Source organism: Podarcis raffonei, chromosome 2 (genome assembly GCF_027172205.1).
Source record: "Podarcis raffonei isolate rPodRaf1 chromosome 2, rPodRaf1.pri, whole genome shotgun sequence".
In the NCBI taxonomy this organism is placed as follows: Eukaryota; Metazoa; Chordata; class Lepidosauria; order Squamata; family Lacertidae; genus Podarcis; species Podarcis raffonei.
The window spans coordinates 72,216,959-72,230,634 of record NC_070603.1 but is presented as its reverse complement, the minus strand read 5'-3'; the positions used below and the strand labels follow the sequence as shown (position 1 = coordinate 72,230,634).

General features: G+C 46.4%; 1 protein-coding gene across 1 annotated transcript in view; it reads right to left on the bottom strand.

The window, feature by feature from the left end:
• The window catches only part of SEMA3B (semaphorin 3B), a 53,759-nt gene extending 40,402 nt beyond the window's left edge, over positions 1 to 13,357 (bottom strand). The window contains exon 1 of the mRNA XM_053377410.1: positions 12,791 to 13,357. The gene's annotated coding sequence lies outside the window, so the exon portion shown is untranslated. The remainder of the gene's footprint in view (positions 1 to 12,790) is intronic.
• Positions 13,358 to 13,676: the final 319 nt, after the last annotated feature.

Genomic DNA, 13,676 nt, shown 5'->3' with positions numbered 1-13,676 from the left:
TTCTGTATCTAGTATATCCCTTTGCAGCAACTGTTTCTGATATGAGAATATTAAGAGATTATGCAGATTCAGTCGCTCTGCATTGTCACTGTCACAGAAGTGGATAGTCCTGTAATGCAATGTGTGGGTTGGGAAGAGGAATGTTTTCATAAATACTTTTGGAATGGTTGAGCTGACTGCTGGAATTAAATATCATGCTAATGTGTGGTAGTAACAGAATAATGCAAGTACAATGTGCAGTTCAATATACGTCTAACACGTTTAGGGATAATTCAACTATGATGTAAAGCTGAGAGGAGGGTTTTGCTATAGACAGCCACAGTTTTGCCTAGTGCAGGGGTTTCTGAACTGTGGTCCATGGACCACAAGTGGTCTGCAAGCTTTGTTCAGGTGGTCTGCAACTTGCCTGTAAAAATACAGTTAAAAATCATACAGCACCTAGCACAAGGCATTACAATTGCTACAACAGGCAGAAAAATCTATCAAGACCTTCAGCAATTTTCAAGTGGTCCATTGGTGAAGAAAGCTTGGTAGCCTAGTACAGTGGTACCTCAGGTTACAGACTCCGCTAACCCAGAAATAGTACCTCGGGTTAAGAACTTTGCTTCAGGATGAGAACAGAAATCGTGCGGCGGCGGCAGCGTGGCAGCAGCGGAAGGCCCCATTAGCTAAAGTGGTACCTCAGGTTAAGAGCAGTTTCAGGTTAAGAACGGACCTCCAGAACGAATTATGTTCTTAACCTGAGGTACCACTGTATATAAAAGCAAGAAAGAGGGATTCTAAAATGGCCTTCAACTAGCCGCATTACCTGAAGGATCATCTCCTCCAATCTAAACCTGCCTGGACTTTGAGATCATCTGCGACTCTTCTTCAGCAGCACCCACCAAATGAGGTTTGGCAGGTACAAAGGATAGCACCTTTTCAGTGGTGGCATGCCCATCGCGGAATGCCCTCCCTAGAGAGGCTTGCCTGGCACCTATGTATATTATGGTCCTTTTAGTACCAGGTAAAGACTTTAACAATATTTCCTAGGTTTTCCAATCTTAAAACCTTTAGGGGTTTTTAGATCATAGAATTGTAGAGTTGGAAGGGATCCTCAGGGTCATCTAGTTCAACCCCCAGCAGTGCAGAAATCTCAACCAGATCATACATGACAAAATAGAATGCTTGGGATATTCTTGGCGTCTAAAAGATTTGTGACATTTTAGTATGCTCTGAGCTTTGTTGCACTGATTTGATTTCCTGATGTTTTCTTTTTCATGCATTTATAATCTTGTTTAATACTTACTTGCTGTAATTGTTATGGGAAGCTGCCTAGAGAACTTACGTTATTGGTTAGCATTTAAATAGTGTAAACAAAGAAATGCTGTTGCCGCCCCTGCTGCCAGCTTCCTGTGCTACTCAACACATAGAACTAAAGGTTTGTTTTAAACCCACACATTTACCCGACGCCCACTTAAAGCTAGCCACAAAATACTTCCTGAAGCAGCAAGTTCTGACACTACTTCCAAAAATTTAACAATTGGTCAGTCTAGGATTCTGGTGAGCCTCCAGGAGAAAGGAATCCCACAAAATAGAATATTATCGTAGTGGTTTAAAATAAACTACACCTAACACAGGTAATTAGACAGCCCTCCCTGAAGCTTGACAATCCTAGTCTTGACTGGGGGGAAATGCCAGACAACAGAGATGACAAGGTGTCCTGCTCCAACCAGGTCAGGACACAGTTTTGGGGCATCGGCTGGTGTAAACCACAAACAGGTCAACAGCAGACTAATGTGAGAAACACAACAGAACAGGTCAGGATCAAAGGGAATTCAATAATGAGAGCCCAGGTGTAGCTGGGCTCAAAGCACATTGAAGCAGTCCGGAGGCAAATGCAATCCAGCAAACAGCGTCTTCAAGAAGAAATCCAGAGGTTAGCAGCACAGGAGGTCATTCAATGGTAGAGCGGAACAGATAACATCAGTGATGGGGAACCTCAGGCCCAGGAGCGAAATGTGGTCACGCAGGCCCTGGAATCTCTCCCCAAACCATGCCCTTCCCTAGGTCAGCCCCTTCCTATGGGTCCTGCCCTGAGCCCTCCGCAAGAGCTTTCATGTGGTTGGAAGATGCCCCTGGGCTGTGATAATGCCTCTTGCCCACCTGGATAGAGGTAAGTAGACATATAGTCTATGCCTGCGTGGAGAAACCAGAGAATTTGGCATAGCTAGAATGTAGCCTTACAGTAGGTAAGAGTCATATCCATTTCACTGCCCACTTTTGCTTCGAGCCTCACCGGCCACTGGCATATGGCCCCCTGACTGTTCCACACAAGGGCCCTCAAGCAGAAGCAAGCAAGGTGCTCCTCATGAACCTGACAACCAAAAGACATGCCAGTCACCTAAGGGCTTACACCAGGCACCCTCAAACTTGGCCCTCCAGCTGTTTTGGGACTACAACTCCCATCATCTCTAGCTTACAGTACCAGTGGTCAGGGATCATGGGAACTGTAGTCCCAAAACAGCCAAGTTTGGGGATGCCTGGCTTACACAGTCTGGCCTCCTAGACCCCACCCAGGACCAACTGCAAGTGCTTAACCCTGCTCTCCAGGAAGAGAAGGGATTACTGTCAAGTACGGTAGACCATTACTCACAAGTATCTCCAATATTTGGGGCTCTCAGGCACACATTCTCCTTTTCTGGGTAGGCGCCTGGGATTTCTGGGAGGCACTTCAGCCTCTCCTGCTGACTCAGAAGGGGGCTCTTCTGCTGCGGTTGTTGGAGACCCACCTCAAGGTTTCTTCCAGGGCAGTCTCTGGAGACAGGCCTGGTCAGGTTCCCACCTGAATACTAAGATCTTTCTGATCAGTGCTGGGACCAGCAGCACTTCTTGGGCTTCCCTTGGGCTATGGATGGTGTTGGGGCTTCATGGGAGGAGTCTAGGGGTCAGGCTGGGGCCCAGAATGGCATAAATGTGCACAGATGATGCATTATGCATAAAGAAGCACTGCTCCTTTGAAAAGCAGAAAATCACTGTTACAAGTTAATGGAATTTTCCGCCTGTGTGCGTCTATGTGTACAAATAAAGCGGAGAAACATTTAAGGCAGGAAGGCAAGCAGAGAAACAAATTAAGAGGCCTTTAAAAGGAGAAAAGAAGAGAAGAGTGCAAGAGAGCAAGGAAAAGAATGCCAAATGTAGGGAGGAGGGTTGGGTGGGAAGCGTACAGTGACAAAGAGAAAAGCAAACAATAGGAAGCCAGTAAATGAAATTAATATCCTGGCCTCTTTCACACACTGCTTTGACAGAGCCATACAAAGGTCAGAGGCAGCACTTTGGGTGGAACGGCTGGCTGTTAAAGAAGCAAGAAAAGGCTGTTCTCCCTTGACTCCTGAGAGCCACCCGCAGTCTTCACCTTCAAGAATAAACTAATCCCTAAGACCTAGCATCCCTCTAGACTGGTGTTTGTCTTTTGTGGGTATATTCTGCAACATGACATGGACGCAGTAAAACTGCTTTAGCGGTTGTGCTGCACCATCTTCACATCATTTAACATTATTTGTTGTTCTGCAATGCTTCCCCCAAGTTACTATATTTTTTGGTTTTTTGGAAGGGCACTCTTGCTCTACACCGCAACAGGAGTGGGACAAAACAACAGCAACCCAATAACATTTGTGGTCTAGAAAGTTACAGGATTTCAGCAGGAAGTTATAGGACATACACTGATTGGAAATGAAGCAGCACATCTGTCCCAAACCTATTGCACAGGCAAACAGTGTTGAAAGTTTGATTATGTATAACTGCCCTGATGCCCTCTTGAGTGCAAATTGTCAAGAACGCACATGAAATTTTTTGGGTGAGATCTTATACCACCCCTGGTCAGAACAATGGTCAGTCCAGTCCAGTAATGCCATAATTCTGTCTAAGAGCAAACTTTGGTGATTGAGTGCCCACCAGATTGGGAGAGAAATGAGGCAACCCCAAGCTAAGACGGTACTTTCTATATACTTGGAGGACTTACCTTACATTAAAAGGTAACTGAACTTTTAACCCCCAGCCAGGAAAGTGACCAGAACAAGTAAGCTTCCATCTCATAAAGATGGTGGTGTGTCAGCTGAAGGGGGGAACAGTTAAGGAAACTGGGGGTGGGGTGGAGATAATTGGTTTGCTCAAGCCCCCAAGTGCTTTGGAAAAGGACCAATGCTCAGTGGTAGTGCATCCTCTTTACATGCAGAAGATCCCGGGTTCAACCCCTGGTGTCTCCAGGAAGGGCTAGAAGAGGCTGCCTGAATCCCTGGAGAGTTGCTGTTGTTCCGAGTCAACAGTACAATTAGGAGCTAGACATATACCACAAACTCTTGATTACTGACGTGTCTGGAAACCAGTCTCTCAGAGTCTTGACAGGGATCTTTCCTGCTTTGTGGTGGTTGACGATTTCACATCAGTGAGCCTACTATGTGCAAGGCATGTGCTCTGCTACTGACCTATGAGTGTTAATAGGACACCTATAGAGAGTGCCCTATCTTCCCCCTGCCTTGCTCTGAGCCCCCCAGTAGATGATCAGGATTTCCTAGTTGATCAAAGCCAAAGGAAGCTGCTTGTCTAGAGTCTTGGTAGCTGGTATCTGAACTACTGCTCTGAAAGCAATGGCTACATCAGGGGTGGGAAGCCACTGGACTTCCAGATGTTGTTGGATTCCAGCTCCCACTGGCCACAGCCAGCATGGCCACTGGTCAGAAGCATGATGGGAGTTGTAGTCCAACAACACCTGGAGGGTCAGAGATTTCCCATCCTTGGGCTATATCTTTTCTAGGCCGTTTTTGATTGAAAGGTTGCAAATGTGTTGTTGCTGTTAGGTCTTTGACTTGAACATATGACTCATCAGCACAACATTTGGGCACAATCTATAGACAAGGTCCAGCTCAGCTGTCTTCTTAGGCCAAGCCCAGTCATTGGAATTGCATAGATGTCTCCAAGGTTAATGTAATCCACTGTGTAAAAGCCAAAAGCAAAACTACAGTGCTTTCCTCCCTGTGTGAAAAGCAAGGCTGCCAGCCAAGCTCCCAGCAAAGAGAGTGAATTCTGCCCCTTCCCTGCTTTTTCCCATGTCTTTCTATTTACTTCAATCCTTTTTTAACATTTTCCCTGAATGAATCTTCCCCAGCCTGTTCTTTTCATCAAGACATGGCCACCTCTGAGCCCATTTGTCTTCTGCAATTATTCCCCTGCATCTCTGGCAATTAAGTGATGCCAGCTTCCTAAAGCAATTATGGAGATGTCGTTTGAGCCCAGCTGTAAGGCAGGGAGGGCGATTTTCTGGTGACTGCTCCGTGGTTGGTGGGTCAGCTAGTGAACACCGCTCAGACATCAGGTGAGAGAACAGAGCTCCCATTCCAGGGAGTTGGTTAAGCTGCATAGGAGAAAGTGAAAAAGAAAAGAAAAGAAGAAAGCTCTATCCCCTCACTAAGTTGTTTGTTCTACTATGGTTTACCTGGGGTGGGGGGTTGCATTAAAATAGGATCTGGCCGTAGCTCCTGCTGAAACTTTGTCGGGGAGATTGTCTTGGAGAACATGCAGTGGGCTCTCCAAAGACTTGCACACTCAGGTAGGATTGCCCAGACTGGATTTGTGGGGCCTGGAAGTGAACCATGTCTTTCCTGTGAGCAAGAATTCCTTGCAGTCCTAGCCAAAGCCAAAACTTTTCCAAACAGAGCATTCTCACCGCCCCAGCAGGGAAGGGCTTTGTTGCAGTGATTGCTGGAGGAGCCAGTCTTCCCTCCCAGCAGATGCCTAATTAGAACATATTAAAGTCACTGCACTGCAGCAAAATAGAAGCAGAGCAAGAAGGGGGGCACCCCACTCTGTGCCGCTGGGAAAGGGGGCACCTCTTTTTGCTTTGTAGTGAGAATCCCCATATTCACTGGGCTGCAAAAGGCAGCTACCCTTGAAATGGGAAGGCATGCGTAATTATTCCAGGGAAGAGTCCAAAGCAATAGACTCCTATTATCAGTCTGGAAGACCAGTTAGAATGCTTCTTATAACTGGAGTAAATAATGACAGGATCACTGGGCATTTTTCAGTGGCTGCTGGGATTCTTGCAAAAAAGCTGGGTGGACTTACATGCATAAGCAGGTATGCAAAGGATGCTAGTGGCGGCAGCAGGGAACAAGGGAGAAGGCGTTTGGTGTTACAATTAGTGACTCCTTTGCAGCATCTGAGAGCACCTGATGACACCATATTGCTTTGTAAACTTTAGACATACTGGAGGACCATGGCAATTCTAATTAAACAACAACAACAACGTAAACCATACAAGTCAACCCACCTCTGCCTTACAGTATGAGGGCAGGCAAAACATGTTTATGTGCTCAAAAACATTAACCCAGTAGAGACCAAACTGCAAGACTCCTCTGTTTGATTTGGAAATTTGGCACAATGAATCACAGCTCAGATCAAACGTATTGCAGAGCTCAATATACATACACCATTTGGTGCAAGTTCTTCCACATCTTTTCATTAACAGAATAAGCAAGTTAGCAAGTTGGTTGTAAGTTGCTAATGAATCAGGAACATCACAGCCCATTTCTCTTGGCCACTTTGCAGCAGCTCTGCAGAGCTGCAGATAAAAACTTGAAAGTAATACAGTATGTGGGGAAACATCATGAGCCAGATCTGTGGCTAAGGCTGCAATCCAGAGCATACTGAACAGAGCTCCCATGAACAAAGTGGGGTTTGCTTTTGAATAAGCTTGTATAGTGCCTAATGATTTGTAGTATAGGGTCAGGACATATGGAATCACAGAATTGTAGAGTTGGAAGGGAACCTGAGTGTCATCAGGTCCACCCCCAATGCAGGAACATGAACTAGATCATACATGACATCATTTCACTCCCTTTTATAAAATAGGCAAAAATCTGCCTAATTTTTATAGATTGCAGAATTTGCTTTTTCTTAGTGGATAGAAAGTGGGTTCCCTTGACACAGAATAGTGATGATTTTAGCATGGCTCTGACAATAATAAATCGGTTTTACAGAAGAAGAAAATAACTAATAATATTTACTTCCCTACTTGAACAGAATTCATTTGCTGGTGAAAGAAAGTAAGCAGGAAGGACAAGACCACTGAGAAACGTTGGTGTTAGCCTTAACAGTCAGAGTCATTCCACTCATTATTAGTAGTAGTAATACACCGCCCATCTGACTAGGCTTCCAACAAACTATAAATCCATAGTAAAACATCAAACATTAAAAACTTCCCTATATAAGGCTGCCTTCAGAGGTCTTCTAAAAGTCACATAGTTGTTAACTCCTTGACATCTTATGGGAGGGTGTTCCACAGGGCGATTGCCACTACTGAGATGGTCCTCTGCCTAGTTTCCTGTAACTTTACTTCTTGCCTCTCATCTGAACAGCCTCTGCTTCCAACATGTCCTGTGCCTCATCCTCCATCTCTTGACTACTCAGACTCTTCCTGTTCTTCTAGCCCTGGCTCCTGCCTTGTGGGTGGCACAAAACCCCATAAATTGCTGGTGCCCTTTGCTGAGTCAGCCTCTAGCCTCCTTGCCTCTGCCAGAGCCCTGCCAGTCCCTGACAATGGATCCAACTTGCATTTCATTGCAGGGGGTTGAACTAGATGACTCTTGGTGCACCCTGCAACCCTACAATTCTATGATTCTATGGAATTATGCTCCACCCTTCTTCTCCAGTAACCCGTATGTAGCTTTCTTTGTTTCTTGGCTATCTTTGTTACTTTATTAATCAAAATTCATATACACTCAGTTGACAGAAACGCCTCTAAGTTGCCAATTGTTGGCAGTGCACAAATCTCTTCTTACATTGTTCAGCACTCCCTAAACAAGAATGGAAGATATTGGGACAGTTGCATTTGATGTGAAATTCAGTGAAGTCCAGGCCTGTCATACAAATATTGCCTTCCTACACATGCTCTTCTCTTTGTCTTCTTTTACTGCAGCTAGAACAAGGGTGGCCATCTCTTTTGCTGGCTTAGCTGTGCACATCCATAACAGCCATGTCCCGTATTGGCAGCTGTTTAGTCATGTTTCTGACATCCATCACTGCCCTCTAGAGGCATTCTATTTATCATGATGGCAAAAAATTTGACACAGTCTATGTCCCTGTTTATCACTGCCTCTGAAAGAAGGATGGGGAACCTCGGACTCTCCAGGTGTTGCTGGAATTCCCTTCTCCAAACCAGATGTTGCTGAACTAGGGCTACTAGGGCTACAGATTCTCCATCCCTGGTCTAGAGAAGGGAATTGTGACTGCTAAGCAGTACAACTATTTCAGACAGACAGACAGACAGACAGACAGACAGGCAGACAGACGGATACAGTGCAACATTCTAGGAATAGTATGTTTTCTTCATATTTACAAGACTTTGACTGGAAGATGTTTTTGGAATAGGGTAGGCTGACATATTTTTGCTTTCTGAACCCTGAAGGCCAAAATATCTACTACAGCCACGTCTCTTCTGTACCAAAAATAAGACACAGTTGCATGCATAAGCAACTCCAGCTTTCAGACTACTGTGATTTGCCCTTCCTTGGACCTTTCTGTGACATTCCTGAGGTCTGTAGAAAGACGGAACTTTGGTATCCTTCCAAGTAACATTCTGACAAATTCAACATGTCCTAATTGGCAGATCTTATGCTGATAACAGAACGACCCCTCCAAAGATATGGGCAAAGGCAAATTTAGGGGAGCAGGACCGGTTCGGCCACTCTGGGCACAGAGCCTTGGGAGGGTCAGCAGGGGTCGCTACAACTATGATGTAGAATGGAAAGCAAGAGATCGAGGGTGCCAAATTTTGGCACCACACAAGGCAGCATTGAAATTTGAAACCCTGAGGTCCACCACTGCATTGGCCTGGTTCACATGACACTGTGAGCCAAACCTTGGCTTAGCAAGACCCTATGGGCTCCTGCAGAGCAGCTTGCTGCAGTTTTGCATTTTCCTGGTCCTCATGGCTAAGCCACAATGTTTTTGGCCTGGTGGGTCTGATCTCTAATTCCCATCAACCCTGCTGGCCAACTGTCAATCATATGACATCATGACACCCACCTGACAAAGCTGAGCAGCATGGATGGAACAAGGGTCTGCTTCGCCAGTGCAGTCCTCTCGGGGACCACTCTCAAAACGCAGGGTCCAGCAGCTGGTGAGTGAAGGGTTCGATTTTGCTGGCTGCAGGGGTCTGCAGCATCTGGCAGAATTGAGCCATGTCCCCACCAATCAGCTGACATCACCCAGTGACATAATCTGATGGGCAAATGGACATGGTTTGGGGGAAATGGCCTCATGGGCCAGCTAGATCCCCTAGGTGGGCTGCAAGTTTCCCACCTCTGAGCTGTCAAGTTTTAGCCCTGCTGAACACAGGGAGCAGCAAAGCACCTATGAGTTCCTCCCCCAAATCCCACAAGCTTGCATAGTCCTGCTAAACCAAGGTTTTGTTTAACATGCCATGCGAAGCAGCCCTATAGTGCCTGGGCTTACATTTCTGTCAGTGATGCTTCTTTTCAAATCACCATCACTAATGGGAAGAGAGATTTATTTTCTCTGCAACTCAGTTTGAAATCTACACACTGCTGTTTTAAAAGACTTGATGCTATGATACTGCCAGGGAAGGGAGCAAAGCCAGAGAAACTGCATGAAGCCTCTAAAAGTTTATTACTGTACATGGACTGGGTGACAAGGAGAACACAAGTCAGCTGGTAAGGCAATGCTCCCGCCTCCATCCTCTCCACAGATAAAAAGGAGGTGCCCTCCAGCAAAACTTGGGAGCAGAACAAACTATGCAGCACCGACTCAGCTTCTGTTATGCAATGCTCTGCGTTATAAAAGAGCACCCTGTGGACCCCATGAACTTGCCCATATTAGGCATAAGGAGACTGAACTGGAGTTTGCTAGTGCATGAAGAAATCCTGATGCAGGCAGCTTAAACCCATGTTTAGCCTTTTTATACCAGCTGAAATTAAACATGAGTAGATCCTTTAACTGTTTAATTCATAAGGGTATAAATTTAAAATGCACAAAAAATAAAATAAAACATCCAAACACACAGGAAACCAAAACTAACAAAGCAAAGATCAACAGAGACAAATGAGATGTTCTGCATTTGGGCAGAAACGACAGCAACCCTAAACCCAATTCCAGAGGTACTGGATGGGAGATCCTTGGCTCAGCAGTAGCATATATGAAAAAGATCTCAGAATTGTAGCTGATTCCATGAACTGAACATGTATGCAGTTGCAAATAGAGACTAAGATGACTGCATTAACAGAGCTATAGCCTCCAAGTCACAAGATTTAATATTTCTGCTACATTCTGCATTAGTAGGACTTCACCTGCAAGAATAAGACCTCACCTGGAGTACTGTGTCCATTTCTAAGAAGAATATAGGCAAACTGGAATGGGTTCAAAGGAGGGCAGTGAAGAGACTCAGTGGTATGAAAAAATAAGTCCTAGGAGGAAAAGTTTAAGGAACCAGGTACATTTAGCATCGAGAAGAAAAGACTGAGGGGTGACAGAGTGTGTGTGTGTGTGTGTGTGTCATGGTACCACTCTTCAAATACTTAAGAGCTCTCAGGCTGTGTATGCACCAGAGTGCTAATGTGCATATAGGCAAGACAGATCTGATTCTTTTATGTGCGCATTTGTGCATATCTGTCCACACATTTTCAATTGAATCAATGTTCCCCATCCACACTAGTGGGCAGTGCTTGGTGGGATATATTTGCACTGTGTCAGTCAGTACTTCCTCACATTCTCTAATTTCTAGAAACCTGAAGTCCACTGTGTGCATGACTGCAAGTATTTGTTTACCTGTGCATGCAGTCATTAAAAAAAAAAGAGATACATGTTTTCTGATAGACCAGACTTGCACAAATAGCAGGTAAAATAAAACTGTGTGTGTTGCGCCCCCACTAGCAGCCCCCAGAGGAGCACCATTGGGAGCAATTTTGACAATGGAACCAATTACAAAGGCTTGGACAAGCCATCTCATGAGGATGTTCTGGTTCTGAATTTCCTGTTTGATGAAATTCCTGAATTGCAGGGCATTGGACTAGATGATCCTTGGTGTCCCTTCCACTTCTACAGTTCTAAGTTTCTATGAAGATGATCTGGTTCAGAAGAATGTCGCACTAGGTGGTTTGTTTATTTATTTACATATTTATTATTACATTTATTACTAGCCCTTCACCAGGTGGTCCCAGGGTGGGTTATAATAATTTAAAATTCAGTATTTTAAAAAGTTAAAACAACTTGCAGGAATAGGGTGGGTCCCGACTCAAACGCCCCTCAGACTCAACATATCTGTCTTTTCCCAGTAGCTCTATGCGCCAATCACATATGAAAGTTATAACCCAGGAAAGCTACTATAATAACAACTGTAATTGATTTTGACCGGGCAATGCCACATCAGTTTCTAATGCCAGGCCTTCCGAGTTTATAATGATACAGAAAATTAAATATAATGCTAACACAAGGAGAGGAAGGAAGCAAATTCTATATCCCTCCAAACCCCCTTCCCAAAATAATATGCCCGTCTTCTCCCGCAGGGGTCTGGCCTCCTTCCACTGAGGCTGGCTCCAGTGGCTTTGCAGAGAGAAGTGCTGACTCCAGAAATATACAGTCATTCTCCTAAAAAAAGGCTTCTAAGAACTTAGTGCACATTTAGAGCTGCAGTCAGAGACTGATTGCACGAGAATAGAGTGTTCAACTTTGCCTTTTCCATCTTTTCTTCCATGTGATGATAGCCAATGCCTGTTGGTGAGTCACCAGCAGGAGGAGACCTGGTCCTCTTTCTCTCGGCCACAGTGGATACCCCAAAAAATCCCTACTGCTCTTTCAGAAGTAATGCATTAATTTGCAGGGAGAGTATGGCTTTCTAGTTGTGCCTTCTACTGTGCCCCTTTCAGGGCTACAAAATTCAAGAGCCCTGGTTTTAATGCCAGCTCCTTCAAACCTTACATGTTGGGAATGTTTTGTCTGGGTGTAAAGACGAGGACAATGAATGTCCTTAACCTTTCTTCCAGTTCACAACTGTGTAGATTCATAATCACTTTACAAGAGCTGAACTCTCTTCCGGGTCTCATATACAGTGGTACCTCGGGTTACATACGCTTCAGGTTACATATGCTTCAGGTTACAGACTCCGCTAACCCAGAAATAGTACCTCGGGTTAAGAACTTTGCTTCAGGATGAGAACAGAAATCGTGCGGCGGCAGCAGGAGGCCCCATTAGCTAAAGTTGTGTTTCAGGTTAAGAACAGTTTCAGGTTAAAAACGGACCTCCGGAACGAATTTAGTACTTAACCCGAGTCTTCTAAGGAATCAGAGTCTTCTGCATACACTAGCTCACCAAAACCAAACAGGGGCACCCCTTATCACCACCCCTTTGCCTGTGCCATCATTAAATGAGATGATCATTAAAGAGTTCATCAGAGTATGGAGTGATTCTGCTGTGACCTAGCGATGCCTGCCAAGGGCAGAAAGAGGGTCAAAAGACTGTGTCCACACTGTGTGTGTGTACGATTCCTGCAAACTAAACATTTCCTGGCAAGCAACTTGTGGGAACAACTGCCTTTCTCGCCTCCGCTTCTCCTCCATGAGGACTAGGGGCTGCAGAGAAGATCTTCCGCGAAGCGCAATCTAATGTCACAACACAGGAAAGTCCTCGCTCAAGCTTGGCCCGGATCAGCCCGAACCCGCCTGCAAAGTTGCAAGGGCGCTCTAGTCTAGCGACACATCTCCAACCACAGACGGCGCGGAAGGGAAAACGCAGCGAAACTCACCTGCTTCTCCAGCTCCGGACGACCCTCGCTTTCCTTGCCGCCGCTGCCGCCGAAGGGGGGCGCTCCGAGCCGGGTGCTGGGGAGGGGGAAGCGCCTCTCTGGAGTCTCGCCGCCAGTACCGATGGAGAGTAAGATCCGGCTAAATTCTGGGGGTCAGATCCTCGCAGTCCCCCACGGGGTGTCCGTTCCCTGTGTCTCCCTCTCCCGTGGCTGGCTGAGGAGCGAGGGGCTGCCCGGCTTCTCCTCCCCGCTCTAACTCTCTCCAACCCGCAGCGCCGGCGAGTCAACCCAAAGGGGTGGAGCTGGCTCGAGCGGCGGATCCGAAGTGGCTCCCGCAGGCGTCAAGAGTTGAAGACTCCCTGGGTGGGGCGTCGATCAATGCCGGGAGCCAGCAGAGGAGAAAGGCAGGAGCGGAGCGCGGGGCCCACGCCCGGCAGAAGCAGCAGCAGCCGCGATCGGGAGAAGCGGGCCGCCCGGGGCGGGGAAGGGTCAGCCGCCGCCCTCGGCCACGTGCCCGCGCCCACCCGCTTTGCTCTCCACAACCGCGTGGGCTTGCCCGTCGCCCCTTTCCACGGGAGCGGGCCCCGGAAAACCGGAAGGACACTCACTCTTTTGGATGGATAGAGCCGGCCATGATACTGGCAGTAACTTCACTGCTCTCCAAGTGAAGTTAGCCAGTCCTTCCATGAGTTGGGGTTGTAGCCTATGCTAGGCCTACGCCAGAGTGGACCCATTGATGTTAACGGACAGGACTAACCAAGGTTCATTAATGTCAATGGGTCTACTCTTGAGTTGAACTGAGTTGCGACCCTGGATGCTCTGACCCCCTCATGCTATGCCCAAGCTTCCTTCTTCAAGGGCTTGCAAAAAAATAAAGAAGAGGTGC